Raw genomic sequence first — 6,577 nt, 5'->3', positions numbered from 1 at the left:
TGCTGTCGGGTTGTGGGCCGCTAACAGGAAATGGGGATCCCCGAAGTGTTGTAAGAGGTCGTCATGATTTTAATTAGGAAATGTCTCCACTGATCATAAGCCTGTCAGTAACAATTAAAAGGGAGACAGTTATGTGTACCGCAACTTTGTCTCTGAAGATAAAGAGAAAATGGGGTACTGCGACGACATCGTCACTGGTCGCACCGCACGACCATTAGTCACCGGAAGCCTGCGTGCAGGTATGCCCTGCACATTCCTATGCGGTCATATGACATCATGGTGACCGCATATTACATCATCATGCCGCCATCGACTCTGTCATTGGCTTATCGCCACACCAGCCCAACCCTCGGCAGCCGAGCCCATCCGGACCAGGACCGTATAATTATAAAGCACACCTCCACACCGTACCATTCAGTAGTCTGACAGCAGTCTACCATTAGTCAGGCATCAGACTCTCAGTCGTGTGACGAGTATAAAGTTAATGTGCCTATACAACTATCCGGGATGGTAAGGAATAGTGGAAGATAGCAATCATGGCACTAACACTAACCAACTATACTCGCAACAAAACAGCAGCTAGTGGCAACTCTTTTACTGATGAAAACTCCAAATGAACAGAGCGCATTTTTTGGCAGCATCGGAGTGCTGCTTATATACTCTAAGCATCAGGGATAGAAAATCTAAATCAGAATAAAAACAATGAAGAAAGATTTAGAGCATTATTTAACAATAGGGTGTGGCTCGGGCGTGACAATAGAAGATAAGCATACAATGATGAATCATATGCAACTAGTGCATTGATCCTAATTGTGCGATGGCAACAAATAAAGGACAGCTATTAACAGCTTTAGTTGCTCCATTTTAAACGCTTTGATGGTTATATAATTATGCAACAATATTTTACCTATAACAGTCGACTCCCAGGCTACACCTGGATTACCTAGCATAGCATTGTTATAGTCGGCATAGTGTATACTGAATAAAGATAACTGTCTTACGGGTGCGTTGCCTAATCGTTAGAGGGACACACAGGTAACACGTAAAGGTCATCGCCGACCTGTGCAGGTGTAGCACAGGTGCACTTACATGAGAACTCTATGCTGCGACAAATGGCGCGAAGGATGAGATTGTAATTTTTATGCACAGAAACGTTGAGATTACAGTATGTACACAATTATTTTATTGCTGTATACGTTGATTTGGTTTAACATCTTAACTTTCGATCTGCATCTGTATTTTAGATGGTTTCGTTAAACTGCTCTACTACTTCTATGAACACAAGCAACTAAAACGTGTCAGAACATTTCGGCTGCTTAGGGAAGATAAGAGAAGAACAACGCAGAAACAAATTGTACGAAAGCATTGGCTCCCTCGGCTTTTTTGGCCTCCATGTTTTCGACCCGTGAGCTAACATCACGGATCTACAATGGCGGTAGTGAGACGTTGGTCAGTGATGCGTGCGAATGCTGGAAACAGGAGTCCGCCTGTGATGATTTACCGTTGGATCTGGCACGTGTTCACCAGTGCGTATGGGATAATTCTGTGGTACAAAAGGATGTTGACGTTTTGTGGAATAATGTTGGAGACGATAAGCGAACTGAAGCACGTCTGAGAGCAGTCAGCACTAAATATGCCGGGGCCTGGCTTAACGCTCTTCCTGCAAAGGTATTCGGTAACTTCCTGGATGACCAGACTTTCCGTATTTCTGTTGGATTGTGGCATGGTGCTAAGATCGTAGAGCCTCACTCCTGCGTCAGATGTGGAAAAGACGTAACGGAAAATGGATTCCACGGACAAGCCTGCCAAAAGGGTGTTGGTAGGAGGGAACGGCATAACGGTATTAACGATATTATTTTGCGAACGTTGTGCAATGCCGGAATTGAATCGTACCCTGAGCCTGTGGGATTTTTGCGTGAAAACGGAAAGCGGCCGGATGGGGCTACGCGATGGAAGTGGTACCGTGGACAACTGCTAGTCTGGGACGTGACATGCAGAGACACGATGGCGGATTCGTATATTGACGCAACCTCGAAGTGTGCGGGCGCCGCCGCCGAACTGGCATTCACTGTCAAGATGGGGAAGTACAAGTCGCTTACTGATCGTTGTCATTTTGTTCCCATTACATGCGAGACATTTGGCACCTACTGTAATGGCACAATTGTTTTGTTGAAAGAGATCGGTAAGAAACTGTTTATGAGAACAGGCGAGAGTCGTTCCACTTGTTTTTTGTTTCAAAGTTTAAGTTTGGAGATTATGCGAGGTAACGCTATGAGCATATTATGCACAGTCCCTTCTCATGTTAACTGGGACAAGTTCTTCATTTGATTGTATTATACTGAGTGGTGCTCGTTGCTGTACATATTGAGAAATAAAAGATTAATTGTACGAGACAAAAATGCTTTTTTTACCAATTGTTTCATGCAGCATCAATTCTTGACAACCTGTTGGTATTGCTGTACATGCTTAATATCAATATCTGGCTGACGTTGGCCCGGAACCGCGCTCATTGTTAGGGTGGCTATCCGAGATAATCCAAAATCAGCCCTCCTCTAGCCATGATGCCGTCAGACAGACGGTATTATGGCTAGAAGGTTGCTGATTAGGGACGACGTCCGTAACCAGGAAGTGAGCGGTCTGTGGTGAGGTGTGTTCGGTGTCCGGCTCGTTGTCGCAGCGCTGGCAATTTTCTGCTGGTTGCCCAGGAAATAGAAACTAGCGGCCCATCAAATAAACATCACTTGGGAGGGGGTCATCTAGGAGGCTGCGCGAATTGACTGTGTGACAACGCCAGTAAGCTACCTCTCCTACGCAAAGTCTGCTCATACTCCCGTCCGCCCGAAGGAATCATGGCTAGCGACTGTTGATTACGGACGGCAGGTAGTGAGGTACACTTCCAAACGGTAAAATGATTCATTTTACATCCAAAAAAAGTCATTATGGTTGCGGTCGTCTGCGAGGCAGCCCACACTTACTCCCTGCAGCCCAGCAAGCGCATCTGCTATGCAAAAATGAAAAAACGGTCCGGTAATCCGGCCACCTCATGAGGTGTCCAATATTAGCATCCGCCTGGCCATCATCCCATCCCGACGGACGGCATAATGGCCAAACGCTGCTGATTATGGACGGCGACAGTAAAAACATTGTATACTTTCAAGAACGCTTTTATTCTATCGCTGTGGTTCTGGCAGCGACTATCTCGCCGTTCAGTACAGGTGTTGCACTATTCGAACGAGGGCTTGAACTGTACGCTGCAAACACCAGAAATTTTGATTAACTAATTTTGCGCGTGTGTACTGTGGATGCATCCGTGTAGAGCTGGCAAGCGGAGCAACGATTGTCGCGTGTTCGGCTGGGGCAGTGAATTTTAATGCCCATTGTTAGTTATTGTTGGCGCTGGCGCAGAACGGTAAATTTACGGTCGGCAATCGTTGTAACAATCACCGGATTGGACAATACAATGTGGCATGGCGACAAGTGACCATTGTCGGTGCAAACTGGGGACGGCAATTTAGACGGGAGTTTCGGTTGATTAAATAAATATCATTGTTCTGGTGGTACTGTATTTGCACGATATTAAGGGACAGAGAAATCCCCAGGTCCGCCCGCACTAGCGGTCGGTTCCTTTGACATCAGTGGTGCCGATGCCTAGTGCGGGCGGTCTAGGGGATTTCTCTGTCCCTTAATATAGTACTGCCACGGTTAAAACGTGCGCAAACTGGAGTAAGGTTCTTCGCAAGTATTCAAAGGAAGAATTAAGTAAAAAAAATATCTAATGTATTACTGGTATTATTTTATTTTATTACGTATAGATATATCAGTGTTATTACGTATACTTCGTGAATGCCTTCGGCAATCACCAACGTGAACATCACCGACGTGAACTGGGTGCAGGCATCCCTTCCAGTTGCAGAAGGTGGTCTCGGTATCCGGAGTATTGAGAAGCTTGCTCTTCCGGCCTTCTTGGCCTCGGCTTACTCAGTGACCCGACTGGCAACCGAAATAACCGACTTCGATCCGGAAGTGTACTGCGGCACCGCCGAAGCTGAGTGGCAGCGTGTAACGGAAGCCGATCTTCCAGCTGTGGAAGCCCGAAAATTTCAGAAAATGTGGGATGAACCAGTCATCCAAACTTCCGTGAAGATGCTTTCTGAAAAGGCCCAGTCCGACATTTCTAGCCAAGCACGGCTCCTGGGTGTTAGCACCAAGGACAACGAGCATGGCTGGATGCACTTCAGCTGCATCACTGGGAAATCTCCTGAACGACTCTGCATTAAGAATCGCTGTTGGCCTGCGTCTTGGAACACCGATCGTTACTCCACACATTTGCATCCGTTGCTGCATTTCAGTGAATGGTTGGACGCACGAGGCTACCACGGCTTGAGCTGTAAGAAAAGTCGGGGCCGGAAGTCACGACACAGCAGCTTAAACGCGACGCTCAAACGACCTTCGCCTCCGCCACCATTGAGACTGAACTCCGAGCCTTTGGGTATATCGCGAACCAACGGCAAACGCCCAGACGGAGTCACCTTAGTGCCATGGGAACGAGGCAAGATGTTAACATGGGATGACATGTGTATGTACAATGGCCTTATCACATATCGCAGCAACATCCACGCAAGCCGCAGCAGCGGCTCAGGCCGAACGGAAGAAAATCGAAGTACCAGAACATCACGCAGGACTACCTGTTCCGTGCGGTGGGCGTCGAGACATTGGGACCACTCGGACCGGGAGCATCCCAGCTAATCACTGAAGTGGGCAAGATGATTCGTCAGGAAACAGGCGAGGTACGCGCAACGGAATATCTGCGCCAGAGGTTCAGCATCGAAGTCCAACGGGAAACGCGGCATCCATCCTGGGAACGGCACCAGCCACGGCTAATTTAGATCAAATGTTCTCTGTAATTCGGCCGCCTGTTTCGCTGTTTGTTAAATCTGTAATGTTTCTTTTTTGTGGATGTTAGATTACTTACTTTGTATTCGCTCATCGAAACACGGACTGTCTACTTGTACATACAGTAAGTACATAACTTGCAATATGTACTTGCGTTGAGCACTAGAGTTTCTGCGTCAACGGATCAGCATCGAAATACTTCTATAGACTACATGTATATCAGTATTTTATTACGTATTACCTATACCTTCAATGTTTTTTCTGGTATTCGGGCTACTTCCTCTATATAACCTGCCATGAGGGCTACCGCTCAGTTGAAACTTCCCGTGTTGGTCTACATAAAAAAGCAACGCATTTCAGCAGAAACTCAGCCAGAAACCACGGCATGAGTTTAACGTTGAGCCGTAGTACGATATTGTGAAAGTGAAATCCCCAGTTGATGCAGTCTGATGCAGTTGTTGAAGCAGTCTGATGCAGTTGTTGCAGGCATTTTTAATAAAGTGAAATCTGTGAGATTGAACTCCTGTAAATATGGAACAACTGCAAAAATTGAACGCCTGTCTAGGAACGGGCGCGCGCTGCGGATGCTACTGCGAATATTGAACAGTCGCTTATATTGAGCACTTTTCAGGAAATCGTAGGTGTTCAAAGTACACCGGTTTCACTGGAGCTCGGTCTTCTGCTGTAAACGTCACTGTCCTGAGGGCTGTTCGTAAGGTAATCACACGAGATCAAATGGCAAATCCGTGTAGCAGAGCAATCTTTCGTAAAAATTCATCGTGGCAAAAACGCAACCGGAATTACACTCCGAGCTACTGCTTGCGCACAACGCACCACTACTTTGATTAGCGCAAAGCCGCAACCCAAATCCTGACCTAACGTCCTGCGGTCTTCTTTGTGCAACGCACGCAGACTATAGAGTAAAACACATTTGGTTAAGCAACACAGCGCAATCTCAACAAGTCAGTCAGGACGATCAGTCTCTTCCCGCTAGAGAGAAGCCAGGGAACAACGCTCAAGCGGTAGAATCCTCGATTTTTTGTCCTTTCCCGCCTTCATCAGCATTATTTTATGAATTATTTGCACTCTTGTCACAAAATCTTGTGCTAACGATCAAAGTCAGTACAAATCTATAACTGACAAATTTGAGTGCTTAAGCGCGTTTCAATCTGCGTTGGCTGTTGGGCAACTGCTTTCTGGAACAATAACACATCCGTCTATAGAGTAGGTGCCTCCTAATCTTTCGCCTAACCAATGTCAGACATGAATATTACCAACGTGACGCTTCACGCTGAGACTATTAAAATGCAGCCTCACTGGACACCGTTCCTCACCGGCCAAGCCGTTGTTCTCGGTTTCTCGCTTCTCTCCAATATCATCGTTCTGATTGAATTCATCCGTATCCCTTCCCGCATTACGCCATTTACTGTCTATCTCGTTATACTGCTCATCAGCAACCTGCTGTTTCTCAGTGTGGTTCCACTAACGGAGCTGCTGAATCAGCTGTACGGCGGTTGGTGGATGGGACGGGCCGTGTGCAACATCCACAACTACACCAGCGCCATCGGATCCGGATCCCAAATCTGCATCCACGTCTGCATCTCCATCAGCCGACTGTGGGCGGTGCATTTCCCGATTTCTTATAGAACTAACCATACTAGAAAGGCGGCACTCCTGATGTGCT

The sequence above is a fragment of the Paramacrobiotus metropolitanus genome, unplaced genomic scaffold (assembly GCF_019649055.1).
Source record: "Paramacrobiotus metropolitanus isolate TYO unplaced genomic scaffold, Prichtersi_v1.0 Parri_scaffold0000079, whole genome shotgun sequence".
In the NCBI taxonomy this organism is placed as follows: domain Eukaryota; kingdom Metazoa; phylum Tardigrada; class Eutardigrada; order Parachela; family Macrobiotidae; genus Paramacrobiotus; species Paramacrobiotus metropolitanus.
This window is presented reverse-complemented; position numbering follows the sequence as displayed.